This window comes from Tenebrio molitor, chromosome 4 (genome assembly GCF_963966145.1).
Source record: "Tenebrio molitor chromosome 4, icTenMoli1.1, whole genome shotgun sequence".
In the NCBI taxonomy this organism is placed as follows: Eukaryota; Metazoa; Arthropoda; class Insecta; order Coleoptera; family Tenebrionidae; genus Tenebrio; species Tenebrio molitor.
Genome location: NC_091049.1, coordinates 8,510,301 through 8,533,028, shown reverse-complemented (window position 1 = coordinate 8,533,028; position 22,728 = coordinate 8,510,301). Strand labels below are relative to the sequence as shown.

The following is a 22,728-nucleotide window of genomic DNA, read 5'->3' as shown; positions in this document are numbered from 1 at the left end:
GAATGAAGAAATCAAGAAACAAATCAAGAAGAAGAAAACCAAATGGGAAATATATTTAAACTCAAGAACAAGAGAGTCCTATATGAGTTACAAAAGACAACGAGAAGTGGTGAAAAAATTAGTCATAGAAGCAAAAAAGAAATCCTGGGAAGATTTTGGAAGAAAAATGGAAAATAATAAAAATGAAAACCAGAAACTTTTTTACCGTGTACTAAAAAATCTGAAAACGGCGAAACAAGAACAGCCTATAATAATCAATAGCATTAAAAACAAAGAAGGAGAAGTACTAACAGAAGAGCATAAGATTATGGAACGATGGAAGGAACACTTCGAAGAACTACTAAACCCTACAAAGACAAACAGAGAATCAACAGAAAAAACAGTAAAAGAAGGGAGGAAGAACAAAGCAGAAATAAATAACGAGAGAAATAGCGACAACGAGATCACATTAACAGAAGTACAAGAAGCCATAAAAAGTATAAAAAACGGAAAAGCAGCAGGACATGATGGAATCACCCCAGAAATGATAAAACATTTAGGAGGAAACGGCACCCAAATATTACTGGAGATATTCAGGAAAGCATGGGCTGAAGGCAAAATCCCACACGACTGGGAAATAGGAGTACTGATACCAATATATAAAAAGGGGGACAGATTAGACTGCAACAACTACAGAGGTATCACACTTTTGAGTGTAGTAGCAAAGACGTACGAAAGGATACTTGAAAAAAGACTTAGAAGAGAAATAGAAGAACAAATGACAGATTCACAAAGCGGTTTTAGGAAAGGCCACAGTATCCAAGACCATGTCTTCACAATTAAAGAGAGCATATACAAATCACTTCAGAAGAACTCAGAATGATATCTAGGCTTCATAGATTTAGAAAAGGCGTTCGACAGGATACCGAGGGGAAAAGTATGGGAATGCTTAGGAAAAAAAGGAATAGACCCCCAACTTATAACAGCTACAAAAAGTTTGTATCAAAATAGCCGTAACTATGTCAGGAGTAAAAACAACAGATCAAAGGAATTCATAACCATAGATGGACTTAGACAAGGAGGAGTGCTGAGCCCGCTACTATTCATAATAATGATGGACGAAATAATCAAAAAGACCAAAGAAAAAGTGAAGCAAGTTAAAATCGGACACTACAAATTAGCAACAGTTAAAATCTCTGAATGTGCTTTTGCCGACGATCTTGTTGTGTTTGGTTCTACCGAGAAAAAACTTCAAGAAAATCTCAACACATGGAACAAAGTATTGAAAGAACAACAGATGAAAATAAACATCGCAAAGACAAAAATAATGGTAATAACAAAAGACGAGAAAACTGTAGACATTGAAATTGAAGATACAAAAATCGAACAAGTCAATGAATTCAAGTATTTGGGAGTCACAATAAACAACAAGGGGAAACAAGATACAGAAATAAACCAGAGGATATCGGCGGCGACAAAACTATACCATTCACTAGGCAAAACTTTCATAGGAAAAAAAGAAATCAGCAGAAAGACCAAAATGACTGTGTATCAAACAATATTTCGTCCAGTATTGACATTTGGAAGTGAATCGTGGGTAATAACAAAGAGACAAAAAAACAGAATACAAACAATCGAAATGAAATACCACAGGAGAGCACTAGGAATAACAAAAAGAGACCATAAACGGAATGATGACATAAGAGAAGAACTAGGAATAGAACCAATAACAACAACAATAGAGAAAAATCAATTGAAATGGTATGGACACCTAACCAGAATGGCAGATACAAGGCAAGTCATAAGAATATGGGACGCAAGAATAAATACCAAAAGAGGAAGAGGAAGGCCCCCCGAGTCTTGGAACGGAACAGTTGCCAAAGTTATGGAAAGACGAGGTTTAAATTGGAGAGAAGCGCGAAAGCTAGCGCAAGACAAAAGAAGCTGGTCCGGATTTGTCCACAGTTAAATAATTTAAGATCTTATAAAACAAGTAAAATTAATAATGAACCCCTACACCAAATGGTAAAAGGGGTATTGATTATATATATATATATATACAGTGAGCGGCAAAAGTATGGAATAAATTCATTAAAAATTAAACAACATTTTTTTCAAAAAAATCTTTGGACAGGTCGATTTTAGTTTATAAAAATACATATTTTAATAGAAAATAAAATTCCAAGCAGTCATTTGTTTTCGAGTTATGACGTCATCGATAGTTTTTTTAAATAGAAACCCCCTATTTTTTTTCTTGATTCTGATAGCCCTTTTAATTGTCTAAAAGACAGTATAAAAATTTTGTTATCTTACATAAGGAAATTTTTGAGAAAAAAAATAATAAAGTTGGAAAAAATAAATTTTATAATGAACAAAAACAAGTCAAAAAAATCAAGTAGATAAATCAAACAGTCAAATGTTACTGTCAATTTCATTCGTATGTGTTATTTGTTTTACAAAACGTTTTCGAAAATTACTCATTTAACAGAAACACAACGTATAGAAATTTTAATTTTGATTGGGTGCGGGCATAAAACTAGATAAAACTAAAACAGGGGAAATTTCTTCATAAACTTGCTTATTGTCAACAAGCTGGGGGATGGCAATTCGAACATTTAATTCCATAATTTTAAGTACTTAGTAACACAGTTTTTGACTTGTTTTTGTTTGTTATAAAATTAATTTTTTCCAACTTTATTATTTTTTTTCTCAAAAATTTCCTTATGTAAGGTAACAAAATTTTTATACTGACGTTTAGACAATTAAAAGGGCTATCAGAATCAAGAAAAAAAATAGGGGGTTTCCATTTAAAAAAACTGTCGATGACGTCATAACTCGAAAACAAATGACTGCTTGGAATCTTATTTTGTATTAAAATATGTATTTTTATAAATTAAAATTGACCTGTCCAAAGATTTTTTTGAAAAAAATTTTGTTTAATTTTTAATGAATTTATTCCATACTTTTGCCGCTCACTGTATATATATAAGTTCATATTTTCTTTCTAAAACAATACTGAATACAATTGTATTTTTGTATTTTTGATTTTAAATTCGAATGTCATTTGAACGAGACAAACTCTCGGTGACAAAAAGCGCCCGTAAACTAGCGCTCTGCGGGGATCACTCAAATTACACTTTTGAACAGGCCGGTTCTAATACAGAGACTAATACAGACTAATACAGAGACTACATTAAAAAGCACAGGGGACGGTCAGTACGCGCATGCGTCGGTAATAACCGGTAAATTTAAATGTTAAGTTGTCATACATACTTCATTATACGGGGTCATTATAAATGTTTGTAACAACTAGTGGGCGCAGCGGCGCACCTAAAGCATAGCGCACAGCCACTTACGATGGTACAATAATTTATAACGACCCCGTATTTTCCTTTCTTTTTTTTACGATTAACAGGTCTTTTAATAGTATAAATTCAAATATTTACATCTCATCATCTTATCTTTAAATTTTAAAATGATTGAGCTAATAGGGAAAGTGGAATAAAACGAGTATATTTTGATATTTGTGATATTTATCAGTAGGTTCGATTAATGCTCATAAAGAAGAACCTACAAGAAACTTATTAGAGTTACTACATAAATACAACATTCATAATATGATACATACATTATAGTATATTAAGTATAAAGAACGGTAATGACAATGTACGGATCGAAGACAATTGTTTGGAGGAGGAGCTTGCGACGACTCCAAAATTGTCTGAGATCGGTACATTGTCATTAACGTTCGTGTTGCATCGTGTTGCCACTATGTCGATTTTTGTATCGCATTTCTAAGGCAATCTGCAAACAACTACCGCCATTGCAGTTTTTGTGCGCAAATATCGCCAGTTGAGTTGAAAAACAAGCAGTAAAATGAGTGATATTAGTGATTCCGAAAACGAAGTGGATATTGTAGAAGAAACTTTGAATGTGGGGTGCGTCACAAATAAAGAATTTTTGAAACTAACGACCTCAACGTGTAATTAAGAAGACAAGGAAAATTTGTGGTATGAAAATTTTGAATAGGCAGAATATAGCCTAAGGGAGTCCGTTTCGGCTCAGGGACGCGAGGGTCGCGGGTTCGATTCCGACCCAGGGCGAAATTAAAAAAAAAGGGCTATATTCTGTCTCGTGATTCGGAAGTCACGTTAAGCCATTGGTCCCGGTCTATTGAGTTGGTCATCATGCCCCTCATAGATTTGTAAACCAGTCCTAGACTGTGTAACAAATTTTTATTTCGCGGCAAGTTCACTAATATTATTTCATTGCAGCGGCAAGGAATGCCGACCACAAGAGCCGTGTGAGTTTCCAGAAAGTGCTAACATCTTGTCTTCAACTTCCGTCTACATAAATGAAGAATTATTTTCGAAACCAACAACCTCAATGTGTACCTAATCAAGAAGACAAGGAAAATGCGGGGTATGAAAATTTTGACAATGCCAATGTCGCGGCAAGTTTGCTAATGCTATTTCATTGCAGCGCCAAGGAAAGCCGACTACAAGAGCTTTATGAGTTTCCAGAAAGTGCCCCCACATCTTGTCTTCAACTTCCGTCTACATAAAAATTATTATAATAATCGATTAATTTTGAATAAACTTTACTTACCGTTCTAGAACACCAAAAATTACTTACCATCGAGTTTATCGTTAGCAACGAGTAAACAGAGCTTACCATCTTGGAAACAGACGTGGTAAACAACCAAATAGAGTACAATCGCGCAAAAATTAAATATACAATGCTTCCAGATTACAATAAATTTTATTAAAAAAAAACATGTTATATTAGTAGTTATAGTCATTCGTTCGCTGGTGGCCAATGCAAATGAATTTTCCTTACCCTTTAGTTATACTAACATTGGCGTTGGCGCGACCTTGAAACACAACAAGAGAGAAAAAAAAGGCATTTGCACAAGGTTTGAATAGTGGGAAACGATCTAGGAAGACGCCCTGAGGTTGTCTAGCCAGAAAAAACGCGAAAATTCCAGAAGTAGTTAAAGTGAACAATTACCCATCTTTATCCCTCTTCTTCTCAACATTGTGTTTTCTCAATAAATAAGTGACATCCATCCTACTTAGTAAAAAAAAAATAGATTGTATCTTTCAATTTTTGGTGTGTTCAATTTCCTTGCATCTTCCAAAATTCTATCCACTGGCACCCCAGACTTTAATTTCTCTACAACAATTGTCTTCTCCAATGTTGACAGATGTTTGCTTGGTAGTTCCTCTTCATCATGACCAACATGTGTTGTCCAAAAGTTTACAGTCACTTTACCTCCTAATAGCACAATTATGTTAATCAAAGTTTTTAATAAATACCTACTCATACAAATTAGCTTTACCATTGTCATAAATTTTAACAATTAACCTGAAAGGGCACACTCCTCTCATTTTTATAGTCCCACCAGACTTCCCCGTCCTCTTGCCTTGCTTTTAAATCCTTAAAAAATACCTCATAATCATGTAGATTGTTTTTTTTATTTTTACCTTTTATGTCGCTTCTGTTGCATTCATAGTGAATCTCTTTATGACCATTATTATTAAGTCCTCTGTTCTTTGCATAATTTGTCTCAATTTTTTTAATATTCTTCCACATTTCATACTCCTAACTACTAGAAAATTGGAGTGATAAGTTTTCAATACTTACCTCATGTTTTTCTTCAAGATTGTAATGATTTGAATACATTACTTTTTCCGTCAAATATTTGAACCTGCGCAAAACGCTAACAAATGTGGTCGTGATCGTCATCGAATCGGAGGAGCCCTACGTTGTGATTTTCTTTTGGCGGAAAAAGGTTCGGAATGCAAACGATGAGGGTTCCAGTTGGAAGAGTGCCGCAAATAAAACACACATGTGAGGGACGCAAAATACCTTTTATTAAAAATGCCTGTAATAACTTTGATGAAAAAGAAATTGAAACGAATACAAAGGACAGAAATTAAGTTTAACGAAATACAAGAAATTAACTAGTTGAGTACCTCACAAAGATAAACAACAAGATGGATGCAACAATATTTAAAATAACAGAAAAACGGGCACATGACAGACAAATGACAGTTAAAGCTTGCAAAACAAGTAAACAAATTATGGTGCAGTTATTACAGACAGGGACGGATGAAAAACCCTCTTCAAAAACCGTATCCCAAGTATTACTCATATTTTACAATTCGATTAATGACAAAACAATGTTTAATTTGGAACTACGCGGTCGAGGTACGCTGACGGGAGCTTAGAGCTGGAGGTAACAAACTTTCGGCCGCGAGGGGACTCAGAAGAATAATCTGAATCATCTTGAAATCAAGCGACGTTTATAAATATTCGGGGTATTAATGAACGTCAGACTATTTCACCGACCAAGCAAGAGTGACAGAGCGTTTCGGGGTCGTACGATTAGCATTCCTAGACCGCATCCGCAAAGACCTAGGTCCGCCGTCCCCAACCAACCGTTTCCGGACAAAACCCCGAAGTCTCTATAACCGTCGACGGAAGCTTCACGAAAACATCCCGACGCCGCTCCCGCAAAGACTAAGGTCCGCCCCCGCTAACGGCTCTAAATAACCGTAGCTTCCACAGAAATTTACTAAACAACCCCACGACTTCCTGATTGTCACCTAGCTCCCATGGCGGCGCACTTACAACATTTTACTTTAACTTTTCCGAAATCTAGCAACTAGCAACAACACAAAGAAAAAACCCGAGTTTAATTCAATCGAACAAAGCGTAACATTAAACGATGAGAAAATCCAGCAAAACAAAGCGCAACATTAAACAATGATAAAATAAGAAAAACAAAACGCAACATTAAACAAGGATAACATAAGCAAAACAAAACGCAACATTAAACAATGAGAAAATAAAAGAGAACAAAACGCGAAGTTGAATAACGATAAAATAAAAACGCTTTAAAAAAGGAATACAATACTCGCTGGCAATACTAAACAAAAATATGGCGGGTCGAGTGCCGTTAGAAAATGTTAGTGAAAGAAAAACAAAATTGGATGCACGCGGTCCGGACGACGGCTACTCATTTTCGAAATTAACAGATTGCCAAAAATAAACCTCCCGGGAGAAACTTAGGGATAACGCTTAAAAATTAACAAATGGACGCTTCTTAAAGAAACAGCATGCAACAAATGAAATCTACAACATACCCTTACCACGTGGTCCTGGTCCCAAAAACAAAACACAAAAAAAAGGCAACGAAAGTGGGATAAATTACCCAGGTGAATTAAAAACGTCGAATTCCTCACGGGGACACAAAATATCTACTCGGAACGGTAGTGTAATTGGTTCAGATTTAACTTACAGCTTTTTGGAATATTGGATCGCTTTTTCGCAAGGTGTGTTCGTTTCGAAAAACTAAACAAAAGTGACCTACCCCCTTCAACCGCCCGCGCGAGCCCGTTTTTACCCCCGCTATATTTCCGCTTTTCAACAGCGTCGCCAACCACAGACAATTAAACTATAGTAAGACTGTCAAGTGGGATTACATTTTCGGGGACGCGCTCAAGTGGCGCTGCCCGAGCGTTAGGCCAAACTAATGTATAACAAGTTGCATATCTGACTTTCTGTATACCTAGTTGCCTATTTTTTTTTTTCAATTTGATTTAAATTGATACTTATTAAAAAAAAATAGAAACGACTAAATAAGTATTAAACATTTTAATACAAATTCTAACATATACAACAAATTAGTAGTTCATTAAACGAGTTTGTGTATAAATTGGGATTTTTTGGGCATGAGTGGGCTAGTTTAAGGCGAGTGAAACTGAATTGAAGGGTAGATCTAGTTCAATAATTTGATCTTGCGTTAACTTCTAAAATTTCTGGAGATAATTTTAGAATCGTGCAAAAGATTTTTTAATTTTGAAATTGTTTTTCGCTGATATCGGTCCATATAATAAATGTTTCTACCTTTTGAAGTACGACTACTAACTTTCTTGCATTCAAGTACTTGCAACACACTAGAAGATTTTGTTGGGTGTCTATTTTGGGCCTTGGGCATAACAGGAAGGATTAGATTCTCTACAGTGGGATTTTCAGTAATCCTAGAATTTTCAATTTGTTCAGCTGGTCTAACATTATTTATTGAAGTTTGTTTGTCTTCACGAAGAAAAATCGACGGCAGGGCGTATTTATGGAGTTTTGTTTTTTGAGTAAAGAAATTGTTGCTAAAATGTTTCTCGCAAATAAAGGCATTATCTGTTTTGAAGGGTGGTGCAACATTTACCTAAAGCTTCTATCCATCGTTTCCTTTGTTCTTCTAATTTTAGATATTTAAAATGTTTATTTTTTATCGCCGATCTTGTTGTTTACAAAGCATTTATGTTTAATTTTTCCCATATCCAAATAAATAAAATAAAAATTGCGATCTGAAAAACCATATTTCGTACTTTTTCAAAAAGAAAAAGATAACTTACCAAATAAAGAGATAACGAAAAATTATCTCAAGAGACTGGTTTGGAGTAATTTATTTTGTAGAACAATTTATAAAATTTATTGACTAAACCTTGACAGAAATTAGAAAATTCAAAATTACTGATGACATTATTAATTAATATTCAAATCAATCTTCTTTTTAAACGGAAATTCCCGATCGGATTAACGAGTAAATTCGGTAATTTAGTTTGGCCTAACGCTAGAGCAGCGCTAGTGTTGTCAGTGTCTCCCATGTTTTATACGGGTTTTGAAAGTCTTAATTCTGTTGATGGTCTGTGTCGCCAACCCCATCCCTTAGTTCCTAATCTAGCCGCTAGTACCTTAAGGTACTATATTAGTACCTTCACATTTGGCGCGCTCTCGTGGCGGTACCGGGAATTAAAATTTAAATTTTTAAACTGGGTCACTACAAGATGTTTCCTTAAATTTTCCTGCGTCTCCACAAATGTGTGATGTACTCTCTTAATATGCCTGTTCTTCAATTTGGTGCTGGCAAAACTTTTAGAACAAAGGGGGCACGTCCCCGAAGCTCCTTCTGGAAAATGATCCATTTCTTTTGTCTTCAAGCAATACCTAACTGTAAGCACTTGTAATAAAGATAATAAAACGTATAAAAATTAATACATAAATAAAGAAATAAATCTGCAACAAGCAGATTGATGGCTATGAGACAGCGAATATCAAATTAGCGGTCCAGAAATCGTTTTTAGCTATAAATTGCGAACACTTTACACGAGTGTGAACTCTTGTCAAGTAGCAAAACAGCATAATGGCGTAATGGCAAAAATTTTAAAAAGCATGGCTGTACCAGTACCATGTACCAACAGAATATCACTGAAAATTTTAGTAAGTTACCAAATCTATTCTGTTGGCGCCCTGAACCTCCCCTGTGCTTTTTAATGTAGTCTCTAATAGACTAGGTCGTGGTGGGTGCATTAATTGTGTCCTTGGTTTGCGCCTTGGCTTGTGCGCACCGTCCACAGGCCGGAAGAGGACGCTGAAGTTGTTGTTGCCAAAAATCCATGTTGCCAAAGTACCAAAGTAACAAAAACGATAAATGTCGATAAAATTTAATTGTCAGTTGACTTCAATTAAATGTGAATTTACCATAAAGACCTGACCCGACCTTTTTTTTTTCGGGAGGAGGGGAAAATACATTACGTACAACCCCCAGGACACCAAGTTGCCCTGGGGAGTGTGGGACTCCTCGCCATGGTGGTCGGGGCGAGTCTACCCACTAAAAACCCCTCCTCGGTGACCGTCGGCCCACCCCGGTTTTTAGCCCATCAGGCATAACCTCGGGATGGCGGTTTTTTCTACTCATCCAGACTGAGTCCGGCCTCGCGCCTCCTCTCGTCGGCTTCCTTTTGTTTGATAATGTGCCTTACCATCTCCGCAATGGCTTCCCAGCCCTCTTTGGACTTTACCATAACATCGATGAGGTTTTCTTTTTCGGGCCACTCGGCTGTCCTCCTCATTGCCAGCAGTCTGTTGCCGTCCCATTGTGGACAACGAAACAGGGTGTGTTCGGCGTCATCCCGCTCGTCGCAGTACCAACATTTGTCGGTGACACTCTTGCCGATCCTCTTGAGGTAGGAGGAAAAACAGCCGTGGCCCGAAAGCACCTGGGTCAAGTGGAAGTCGACGTTTCCATGCTCCCGCCCTGTCCACTTCTGGATCTCCGGAATCAATTCCCTCGTCCACGCCGCCTTTTCCCCGGTGGTCCATCTCCTCTGCCATTCTCTTTCAGTCTTTCTCCTTGCCTCCGCCCTGGTTAGCCCTGTCTCCTTTCCTTTCCAAAGGAGGGCTCTCTCCGATTACTTGCGCCGCCTCCGCCGAGATGGTCCTATAGGCGGCAATCACCCTGATGAGCGCCCTCCTTTGCACTCCTATCAGGACTCGGACATCCTTCGCATACATGGGGTCGTCCGCCTATATCTCGGCTCCATACAACAGGACCGAGGTGGTGACCGTTGTCAGTAGGAGTCTTCGGGCAGAAGAGGGTCCTCCCAAGTTGGGCATCAGCCTTGCCAACATCGCCGCAGTTTTCTCCGCTTTCGCGGCCGCTTGCAATACGTGTTTGGAGAAGGTCATCTGCTGATCCAGCACGACTCCCAGGTACTTCAGGTCGCTCTGTGGCTGAACTGTTCCATTCCCCAGTCGAAAACTGATGGGGCCTGGCCTTCTTCTCCCGATCAGGAGCACGGCCTCGGTTTTCGAAGGCTCCAGTCGCAGAGAATTTTCTCCCATCCATTTCGCCACGTTATTCAGGGCGCCTTCCGTCGTGCGGACGAGGTCCTCTTCCGTCCTTCCCATGGTGAGGATGGGAAGATCGTCAGCGAAGGCTATTAGCCTCGTCACAAGGGGCATCTCGATGCGCAAAACACCGTCGTACAGGAGGTTGCACAGGGTCGGACCGAGGACCGATCCCTGTGGAACCTCGCAGGAGACTCTTATTTGCAAATCCCCATCCTCCACAATCCGATCGCGGAAGTAATCTTGTACTATGGCGATCGTCCACGGTGGCATGTTTTTCTGACGCAGTGCGAACACGATTCCCTCCCACGATGCCGAGTTAGAGGCGTTGGCCACGTCAACCGTGGTTAGGGCGCAGTAGTCCTTCCTTCCCCAGGAACCGCTGTTCGCCATCTGCGCGAACTTTAAAACCTCTCTGGTCGCGTGGATTGTGGACCTGCCCTCCCGGAAGCCGAACTGCCAGTCCGACAGACCGCCCCGTTTTTCCAATTCCTCGAGCAACCTCGTTTTAATGAGGTGCTCGTAGAGCTTGCCCAAGCAGTCAGGTAGGCAGATGGGTCTCAGCTTGGTCCTGTCTCCAGATCCCGCCTTCGGGATTAAAACCAGCTTTGCCTTCTTCCACGTTTCCGGGAATCGTGCCGACGCGAAGAGCCCATTCATTGTGGTAAGAACAATTTCAGGAGCGACCTCCACCATCAGTCGGATCACCTCCGGCGGGATACCATCAGGACCCGGCGCTTTTCCCGGTCTTAATTTTGCCGCCGCCGTCCGCAGTTCGTCGGCCGTGAACAGTTCCAAGTCCCCTCCCTCGGGCGTCGTCCACTCCACCAGTGGTCTGGTAGGAAAGAGCCTCGCGACCGCCTCCCTCCGTTCCTCTAGGCTGAGAGGTGTTCTTCTCCCGAGTTTCCCCGTCGCGATTTTGTACCCTTTGCCCCAAGGATTGTTCTCAGTGGTTTCCCGCAGCCGGTCCCATGCCCTTGCCTTCGCAGCCCGAATTTCCTGTTTCACTCGCGTTTTTGCTTGGGCACAGTTTCGCTCCAGTTCCCGGATGATGTCCTCTCGCTGGCGCAGCGTTGCGCTTCTTCGGGCCCTTGCCAACTGTCTTCTCCCTCTCAGGTAGTTCCTTTAGCTGGAGGCCACCTCGCCGGTCCACCAAAAGACAGCCCTCGTGGTGCTTCGAAGGGATCCCCTTTTTGGGAGGACCCTGTCACACAGCTCCTCTATCCGGTGCTGCAAATCAGCCACGGAAGGAGAGCTGAGATGTTCGAGTTCCCTCCTCAACAGCGCGGCCAGCTCGTCCTTTTTGCTGTCGGTCCATCTCCATCCACGCGCTGGACGTCCGACCTCCGGTAAACTGTGGGAAGCCCTGATCGTGAATTCGATGGGCAGGTGGTCGCTGGTAGTCATCCCGGCTTCCATCACGTGCCATCCCTGTATGCGCCTGGCGATGTCGGGCGAACAAAATGTAACGTCTAGAACCGACCTGCTTCCTCCCCTCTTGAACGTGGGCTCTCCTCGGTTCATGGCGACCAGGTTCATCGCTGCGGCCCAGTCCGCCAGCATGCGCCCCTTGGCGTCTTCCACCGCAGAACCCCACATGAAAGCCTTGGCGTTGAAATCCCCGGCTACCATCACCGGTCCTCCTTCCGTCCGCACGCAGCTTGCAAGGTCGTCCAGGTGCCTCTCGCACTCCCCTGTGGTGATGTTGGGGGAGATGTAACAGCTGAAAACGGTGCAGGATGTCACTTGGGCCCAAACAAAGCCTCTGCCCTTCCCCCATTTCCTCATTGGAGTACCCCATCCCGGGGTCCTTGCTTGCCTGATGTTGGGCTCGCTCATTAGTAGTACCGAGGTGTCTCGCTCTCTCGCCAGTTGGTCGACGAGCCAGTGGACGGCTCGGCTCCTATTAGCATTTAACTGCAGAAACCTCATGCTGAAGCTTTACGAGGTCTCCTGCTCTCGCTCGTTGCCTCAATCGCCTTCCTGTATTCGGGACAAGTTGCCCGGTCTCCTCGGTGCCCGTAGACCTTACAGACGTAACAGATGGCCCTCCTTTCCGCAGCGGAAACAGGTTCCGGCGGCGAGTTTTCGCTCTGCTGCGCACCTGCTTGCGATGTGTCCAAACTGCAAGCAGTGAAAACACTTCACCGGTCCCACGATTTCCTGCACGCGACATTGGTTCCATCCAGTGCGGACCTTTCCTCTTTCTAAGAGTTTGTCTGCATCCGTGTCCGAGAGGTGCAGGGTCGCCATGCCCGCCATCCCCCCTTGTGGCTTCTTCAGGCCGCTGACCTGAATTGCCTCTGTGCTGCGATCCGGGCTCCCAACCGCCGCATTAACTGCCTCCCTTATCTCCTGTTCGGTGATCGTTTGATCTAGGTCTCGCACTGTCAGCTTCCTGTTTGACACAACTTCCGCGTTGACAGTGTTCCCCATCGCCTCCAAAATTGCTTTCCTCAGCTTTGGAGCAGCCGTGCCCCTTGCGGGTGCCAGTTTTATTGCAATTTTCCCATTTCGCCCTCCGACCAATGATTTCACCTGGACGTCCACCTTGGCGATGTCCACCTTAGACTTCATCTGTCTGATGACTTCCTCGATGTCTGCATTGTTTTCCTTTGCTTTGACCACCAGAGTTTCCGTTCTAGGTCGCCGCGGCCGTGGGTATCGCCACTGTTTACCCTCTTTCGTAGTTCCTGCCGTAGAGGGAGCCTCTTTTCCACCCAGTCTTGAGGCGTACGACGGCACGCACAATTCAATTTGCAAGCCGCTATGCGCGGTCAGACACTCCAACATCTTTTGTTGGAGAAGCTCATTTGTGCCTTCCAAGCGGACCACTGCCAGCTGTCCTCTTCCAAGGCGTTCCGCTTCTCTGACCAGTGCCCGTAGATGCCTGTAGGCCTTTTCACTGGCAGTTTCCCCCTCCTTGTTTTCAAGGACTTGTTGGAAGATGTACCGTTCTTTTATCAGGTTTCCTCCCGCCTTTCTCGGCACCGCTGTGCTCTGAATTATGTGTGGGACCCGGTGGGTCTCCCAATCGTTCTCATCTTGTTCAAGTTCCCGAAGTTCAGGAAACCTGTCAGCAAACAGGCGGGCGATGCCTCTCTCCATTTTCCGATCATCTTCTGGTACGGTCGGAGCAAAATCGGACTGCTTTGCTGACTGCAGCGGATTTCCGATTACCCGCTTTACCCTACAGAAGAGAGCTTCAGGCCACTCCTTCTTAGCCAGCTCCTCAAATTTCTGAAAGGAGTTGACCCTTGGAATTTCCTCAGACTGCACCTCTTTCTCGATGCACTCCCGACATCTCTGGCACAATCCCGCCAACCACCTGACCTGACCCGACCTGACCTGACCTGACCTTAACTGTTCTGTGCCAAACTCTGCAGCATCAAAAAATGTTACATGTCTGTTAGCACTACGTGCCAGCGTGCCACACATTTCCAAATCAATTGAAATATGGGAATCGCTTTAAAGAGTAGCTGAAGCGGACTGAAGACAATAATTATCTGATGGAGCTCAGTCCAATGAAAGTGTATAATAACCACACCGTTTGTGAATTACATTTTGAAAAATCCGACAATGGCACCAATTAACAGACTTCTAAATACTGCTGTACTTGTCTAGTTTGCTCCTACCGAATGGTAAATATCACACATATTAAACAAATTACAAACTTTCAAAGATTCCAGAAATTTCTACATCCGATATGCTTATTCCCGATTCCAATGTTAAAACAAATTTATAAGACATGGGTTGAAAAAAACGCGATATTCAACTGTTCTACCAGTACTATATTCGATCTTCATGCTGACCACTGTAAATTTTTCAGAGTAGATATTGATATTAAAAAGTTTTCTTTCGAATGTGAACAAAAATTTGAAATTGAACCTGAAATAGTCGACAAAATAGTAACATTAACCATACATACTTTTGTTAAGGGAATAAAGTTAATTTTAATTAGTAAGAACACAAGAACTTTAATGTATAAAAACAAAATATTTGTAAAATGCGGTTGAAATGTATAAGAAAAGATTGAAAATAAAAAATTTTAAATGAAAAAAATTGTTTGTGAGGATTAATGAAAATAAATAAAATAAAATTCATAAATATAAATCATAATATGTACATTCTAAAATCTAGCAGGCCAAGGAAGCACCGTCCACAAGCCAACAGATGGCGCATTTTTCAAGAACCAAAAATTTAATAGGGAGTTTGCGTTCTATATATTTTATTTTGTGTATGTTTGCACCAGTGGTTTGCACTCAGTGGGTTTGCACCTAAAGTCCCTAGATATATATATATATATATCTAAGGACTTTATTTGCACCCGCAGTTCAGTGACATCTAACACTGCTGCAAGAACTAAGAGCGCAAAGCGCGATTCTTGAATTGCTTTTTAATAACTTCACAGCTGTCAATAGCTATTTCTGCAATAAGTTAGGAAATGTAATTTTTTTCCGTATTAGGCATGGGATTTTTGATCGAGACGTTAGTCGAGAGGAAAAACATGCCGTGTACGGAAAAAAATGGATTTCCTACGTATTGCACACATGATTTTTTTCTACTGGAGTTTGGAAAATACATAAAATTTGGATATTTTTTATATTCTATTAATTCTTTCTAAATTAAAAAGCGAAATCAAAATTGTTCTGCTTTCGTTACCACAGAGAAACAATTTAGTAATGAAAAATTGTGAAGGCGTTTAAGCTTTTCTCTCAATTAAATACCAGTTTTTACGTTACGTATCCCAGGAAACGACCAAAATTGAACTTTTAGTGTTGAAATATTATTTTTCTAATTTTGACATATAAAGTTCAAAATTAATTGACGTTATTAGCTATTATAGCTATTATAGCTATTATAGCTATTCTGCCCTTAGTAGGAAATTTTTCACTTTTCCTAACTCAAATTAGTATTACAATGTTAAAGTTTTCCAAACTCCAGTAGAAAAAAATATTTTCGTGCGTAACTGTCAAGCGCAGAACTTACAAAATTCTCTCAAGCAGTAACACTAGTAACAGTAACAAAACTACAGTAATTTGGTTTGTGTGAAGTTTCTTTATCGGCTTGAACAAATCAAGGTTTAAATAGCTTCACCCATCAAAAGTAAAACTTTTCGCATTTGAGGGCTTGAAAAGTCTGTATTGAAAGGCTTTGAGTCAATTTCCTTTCGGTCTCACGGAACGACCTCAGCGTGAATCGTTATTGGAGATGAGCGCGATTGCATCAACCCCGCCGGTTCAAGAAAGAAATTTTCTTCGTTGGACTGCAGCAGAAGTTGGTGTCTTTTACGTCATAATTGCAGCTCAAATTGAATTGTGTGTCGCGTGTGGCCAATCAGATTTTAAGCGGGTCAGGGGTTGTGAAATTTTTTAAATATGGAAATTGAGGGTGCTTTATCATCGACGATATTACGACATGCCACCTGCAAAAAATTCCCGTATCGATTTCCCCCGAAAGATTAATCTAAACGGGGCTCGAGACAAATGTAAATTTAATAGGGGGTGACAAATAAAAAGAAGGCGCCATTTAAATTTCTAATCGGGGGCTGAATTTCTCTCTCTTGAACTTTTAAAATTCCACTCGAACAGAAAGCTTTCGTTCTTGATCGGAATTACAAATCCGGGCCGGCTTCTCCATTACGCACAATTATCCCTATCGCACCTGTTTTATACCCCGGTGCGTGCATGTTGCACCCTAGCCGGCACACCTGTGCGCACTTAACCCTCGGGACGCGATTATCATATTTTACCACGAGAACTTGGCGCCGAGTTGGCACTCACCAGAAGACAGTTTCACACGAAAGGGTGGGGTTGCGATTTTGAGGAGGGCGTCGAGACAAATTTACAATTTGGAATAATAAAACCGTTTCGATATTACCGAAACAGTTCCGAGTGAGTTCCAAATACTGTGTCTGCCGTTTCGAATCTAATCTGGTGTATGTACACTGGCGGCCATTAATTTGGAAACACTGGCCTAATCTAGTTTACTGGATATTTCTAATATTTGATAGTGTAAGCGTTATGTCATGAACTCATGTCACTCATGTCATCGTTGAGCGCATTCAACAGACTGTCGCAGCCGAAATTGATATGTCAATAACATTGTCAAAGTGACAAACAATTTACAATAGAAAAATCTTGGTGTTTCCAAATTAATGGCCGCCACTGTACATGGACCTACATTGTTTTTAATATATCCCGAGTGTTGTGGAAGTCCACGTACTATTGCGGCCAAAAAATTTCGTCCGTCACTTTCAAGGCCTTGACATAAAGTGTAAATTATCCTTAAGCACCAATAACCTCGCTTTTTTATCGTTATTGTCATTTTGACAATCTGTCATTCAGTCCATCAGTTCAAAACAAGGGATAAGTTCCACTCTTACATAATCACCACACGATCGCTAGTGGCACTAGAGGCAGACTTGCGACTATTTTTGGATTAAAGTACCAAACAGAGAACCGTGGAAATTATACGAGTATGCCGTAGTTTAAAAAAAATCATACGAAAAACATTAAGGCAAAGACAAGGAAATGGAACATTTATTGTTGTTTAAGTAGCTAAATCAAAAGATAAAATGAATTAAGTTTAAAATTAATAATTGGTCATCGCTCCATTGATATCTATAACTCGCCTTACACGAAGCTTCAACAGCCGTCCTAAAATGACTAAGTATTGCGTAATCTATTGAGAAGCATATTATCTTCTTCTGCAGTAGATGTGCTAGGCCTCCCTGAGTCTTGTTGTCTTTCAATAGTTCCATTTTGTCTCCATTTCTGAAGAATGGACGAAATTGTACTTTTAGGTATACGAAGGTCCATCGAAATCTCAGCTTGGGACATTCCTCTTTGTGCAAGAGTTACTATTTTAATTTTATTAAAATTTGATACCAATGGCATTTTGCTTGACTTTCAAAAGTGACAAGTAAAAACATCAGTCATAATGACAATAAAGAATGGACTACATCAATTTTTTTGAAATGACGGAAAAATGACGGACGAAATTTTTTGGCCGCCATAGTACTATTGGGAGCACGGAATTTCGGGCAGACTTGAAATTTGATTTATATAAAATGTGAAATAGGCTTTAGGTGCTAGACGTATTAATAACCTCATTTTAATATCAACTATTGTCTCATATCATTTTGCAAATTGCATTCATCAAATCTGAAAAGCTGCAAGTGCTTAGATGTGATTTTCTGAGATCTAAACCGTCTTTTTTATTAAACTTTGGAAATCAATAACTAAAATGTAAAATAATTGTGCATAACTGTGACAGTTTATTTTGAAGTTCCGTCAAAATTAATTATTATGACATTTATGACAATAAAGCTTAGACTACATTGGGTTTTTTAAATGAGATGTAAATTGTTGCCCGAAATTCCATGCTCGCCATAGTAATACGTTTAACCACCAATAGGACACGTTAAAATAAACATTTTTTTCCAACGTCAAGTCTGAAAATGACATTTCCATCACTCAATTTAGAGACGAAAGTAGGCGTTTGCATCACATGTGAGGAAAGTAAATCACTTCCCTCACTAGTGGGGAAAGTAAAAAAAAAAAATTGATCCCCATTTAGGTATGTACATACTTACTTTAAAATAACGTTCAAATATACATTTGTCAGAATTCTTTATTAACAATTAGCACTTACAAAAATACTTAACTTTTTTATCAGTATTATAGAAATTAAATGTACAATTTTTTACACGAATTAAAACTCCAAATGTTCCTGATTTTTTTTTCTAAATAACGTGTCGGTACAGAGCTTGACGTTGACGCCAAACTAGCGCTTCTTACTACTTGTCTCCATCTCAGTAACGCATTGTATTCCTTTCCGTAGCGTGCTCGAGATTTTATAGGTAATAATTCCAAAGATACCTACTTCGCTGCTTCTTTAATTTCTGTATTTGGTAAATTTACAACACTATCTTCTACTTCCATTACTATTTGTTTAGTAAATTCTGAGTAATTTTCAAGTTTTGGTAAAAACACGACTTGACATTCATTAATTAATTTTATTGTTTACTGTGAGCATGGAAACGTGATTTTCAAATTTCACTTCTATGTTGATTTGTATAAAATAATAAATTGATAATACCTATGGAAGATAAACCGAAAGCTCTTGACGTTGGAAAAAATAGTATGTTATATACGTGAGGAAAGGTCCATTGCTAAACTTGAATGATTAGATCAACTCGCTATCGCTCGTGATCCAATTGTCATTCTCGTTTAGCAATGCATCCCTTTCCTCACTTATATAACAATATACTATTTTTTATTTATTATTTTTTACGCAAATTCTTCAAACCAGAGTTGAAATTAAATATGATTTGAACCCTAAAATTCATACCCACTCATGTGTTTATACATCCATTGATAACGAAGCAGTAAACAGTAAAAACTGTAAAGGTTTTATCGAAGGTAAAATAAGACCAAATTTTTTTATCGGATTTAACGTTAGATAATTATTTATGTATAATACAGTTATTAAAAACACAATTATTAAAAACAATTTGAAAATCTGGCAGTAGCATGAAAATTTTATCACTTTTGACAGATGACAGAGTAGTAGGACCGTAGAGGAGTAGGACATTTTTATCACGATAGACATTTTTTATTGGATGACAGGAAGCGCTCTGATTGGCTGAATACGCACGGTTGATGTATAGTTTGTTTTTTAATCAAAGAACCACGACCTGTTGATTTAGGTTTGCAAATATAAAATTTTACTAAATTTAGGAAATTTAATGATATCTGTTGGCTATACCAGCCAACGCCTGTCATTTTTAATGTCCTTGAAAGTACGCAAACTCGCATCTAAAATTTGAACGTGTTATTAAAAATGCCTCGCAAAGTAAGACATTTATTAAACTTTCAAGTTAGTTGTTATTAGTTATTGTTAACTTTATTAACATGCTGCGCTTCTAATATCTCTAATAACCTCAATTTCTATATGATGAGATTTTTCACCCTAGGTCAAAAGTGTACAATGTTGTCAGCTCTATTTTAGGTGTAAATTGCGGTGTTGTGGTTCTTTGATTAAAAAACAGACTGTATGTACGTGGGAATTAAAAAACGTAAAAAAAATATTCAATTAAAGAAAGATCTATATGTAAAAAATGTTTATTTTAAAGAGTTCTATTGGTGATTAAATTTATTACGTGGACTTTCATAACACCCGGCATTTATTTACCTGCGTCGCGGAGGACCGTTCGTGGTATGCAGACAGCAATCTGAAAAAAACAATCAATTTGCAATTAACCAAAGAGAATCTAAGAAATACTTATAAACATAAAAATAAACACAAGCAAAAGTACATATGGTAAAAGGCTAGAAAATGCCATTTTCTAGCCGTGTAATAGGTACACAAAACTTTTTCGGCCGACGATTTATTTAAAGCAAAATATAATAATTTTTATTAAAATATTACCAGATAGGGAATTTATTTTTCTTCCATTGGCAACATAAAACATCCAAAAAGCAACTGTGACACTTTCAAAGTTAATCAATTCCTCAAATATTCAAAACCGTCGTCGTCCTCTCTATTATTCCTAACTCGTCGCCAGTTGTCCATGAGGGTTGTCGGCCTGGTAGCCGGCCGCCCGTAAGTCTGATAACCCCCTCGGCCTCTACTGATTCGACTTTTGCCATACACAATGTACAGCTTGCGATAAAGGATACAATTTTGCCCAACATCAATTTTTCAAGTTAAAAAATTGTACAAAAATTCCACATGATATTGACACTCAGTGCCGCCAACGTAAAATCTTTCATTAAAAATTCCTGTTTCCATTTTCTTGCCAGGGCAGCGAAATGCCATTTTCGAAACGCTTTAGACGAATAGAAAATCAGTATTTTCTAGACGGAGGCCGAAAAAATAAATTGTGATATGTAACTGATATACCGGGTGTAGAATTAGTTTACGAGACATAGGATTTTACATGTAAAAATAAAGAAATCCAATTATTGGCTCCCCTAATAATTTTATGGCAAAATGGTTAAAATGAAAGTTAAAGAGAATTAAAAGTGTTGCCTAATTCTACTCTTTGTTTTTTTCTAACATCTTATGGTACTGAAAGAAAAGCAAGAAAGGAGTTAAGACAAAAATACTAAAAAGCAGTACATACTGGGAATGAAATTTGATTTCTAAAATGATTTGTCGGGTGGTTTCACTATTATTTAATTTTCTTTTGATCTGACCTTCAAATGAACTCGTATAGTAGTAGGTACTTTTTCGTATTTTTGTGTTAACTCTTTTCTTGCCTTTCTTTCAGTACCACAAGATGTTAGAATAAAACTAAGATTGAAATTAGACAGTAATTTTAATTCTCTCTAACTTTCATTTTAACTATTTTGCCATAAAATTGTTAGGGGAGCCAATAATTGAAACTCTTTATTTTTACATGTAAAATCCTATGTCTCGTAAACTAATTCTACACCCGGTATGAATAAGTGCTATTTCCTTATGTCAATATGTATTTCTAAACAGGAGTTTACACTTTACCTATACTTTGTGATGATATTTTGAACATTTTTTTGCAGCTATTTCAGGTATGAAGGTTTGATCGAAGTTAGCCGCACATTTAGTCTTTGTTGTTGTCAGTTGTCACTCATTGTAATCAATAAACAATGACCATAACATTCTTAATGTCTTAATTTACTACTATCATGTCCATTTCACACTTTATCATCTAATATTGTACAATAAGGGTCGTAACAATTAACTGCTGCGTCTAATGTAACAAACAACAAGTTATGGTGTTCTTGCATTTGTTTTTTATTCATCGGTTATCGACATCGGCTAAGCAACATAGCATCCATAAACATTACGAAATTTGCGCCAAATCTTCCAACAATTTTAATTGGATATTGTTGCAATGGACGCGCACTTATGTTCCTATGTTTTGAGAAACATTTTATTGAGGTTTAGTACCATGTTCATGTTATTCTTTAAATTTTACGTCCTACGAAGAAGTATTGCTTGGATAGAACTGTCTTTTGAATTAGGTTATATTTTTCTAAGTTTGAGGTTATAAATAGCGTCAGTGTCTAGTGCATTGTTGTCAGTTTTACTAGTTTGCAATAGAAGAATACTCAGACATCGCGGGAAATTCAGCAGCATGTTATGTTCGTTTTGATAGGTCCGCATGTCAGATACTTTAGTGACGGAAATCAGTGTGTTCAACGTTAAAAAATAAATAATAATGTCACAGGAGTGTCAAAAATTGCAGGAGTGTCCAAAATTTCACAATGATGCTCATTTGATCCATGGATAGGTGCGTTTTAATAGGTACTTAACACGGTTTAATAATTAATACGGTTTTCTCCTCTTTTTCTTGTAGTACGACTGCCTTTAGGAGACGAATTTTTGCGGAAGTCATTGTGTATTGTGGTTATACAGTTTAGTACAACGTCATTTTTGTAATAGCATAAACATACCCGACATAACCTATTTTTTGTGTCGTGTCAAGTTAAAACATCCGGTCAATGCCAATTACGAAACAGAAAAACGCCAATATTTTTCATTTGTTTCATTGCCAATAGACTCAGTCATTGTTGATCACCCTGTTAAATTTCACAAAAATCGGTCCATAAATAATAGAGATATATACAGAGTGGGACACTCTGTATATGCATTTTTAGCTTCCCATTCTTTCTTTATTTTGTTTTTTTTTTTCTACTATTTACTTGTATTCTTTATTTCTTGCTATACTTTTTCATCATACATATTTACAATTTATTTTGTCATTTTTAACTCATAATCTATTCCATTACGCCTTCCATAAGGAGTTACCTGTCCCTTCCTCTGTTTTTTTTTTTTGGCAAATTAATATTTTTATCCACAATTACCTTATAATTGAAGTTTTATCCACACTTATGAACCGTATAAAGTAACACTTTATCCACTAGTGGAATAATGAAATCACTTTATTCCACTAGTGCAATAATGAAAAAATACAATCTTAAATCAATAACTGGCGAGTCGCTTCTTCAGCTTCCTCAAGAATTGTCTCAGAAACAGGATCACTTTCTTCCATTTTCACCAACT

At 38.7% G+C, this 22,728-nt stretch overlaps 2 long non-coding RNA genes across 2 annotated transcripts; one reads left to right on the top strand and one right to left on the bottom strand.

Annotated features, from left to right (window-relative positions):
• The first annotated feature begins 2,952 nt into the window (after positions 1–2,952).
• Positions 2,953–4,597, top strand: LOC138128825 (uncharacterized). Its single transcript, XR_011158927.1, has 3 exons — positions 2,953–3,989; positions 4,254–4,401; positions 4,462–4,597. It is a non-coding gene; the product is annotated as an uncharacterized lncRNA (long non-coding RNA).
• A 3,031-nt stretch (positions 4,598–7,628) lies between these two features.
• Positions 7,629–10,478, bottom strand: LOC138128826 (uncharacterized). The gene is made up of 2 exons (XR_011158928.1): positions 8,400–10,478; positions 7,629–8,351 (listed from the first exon to the last, which is right to left on the bottom strand). It is a non-coding gene; the product is annotated as an uncharacterized lncRNA (long non-coding RNA).
• Positions 10,479–22,728: the final 12,250 nt, after the last annotated feature.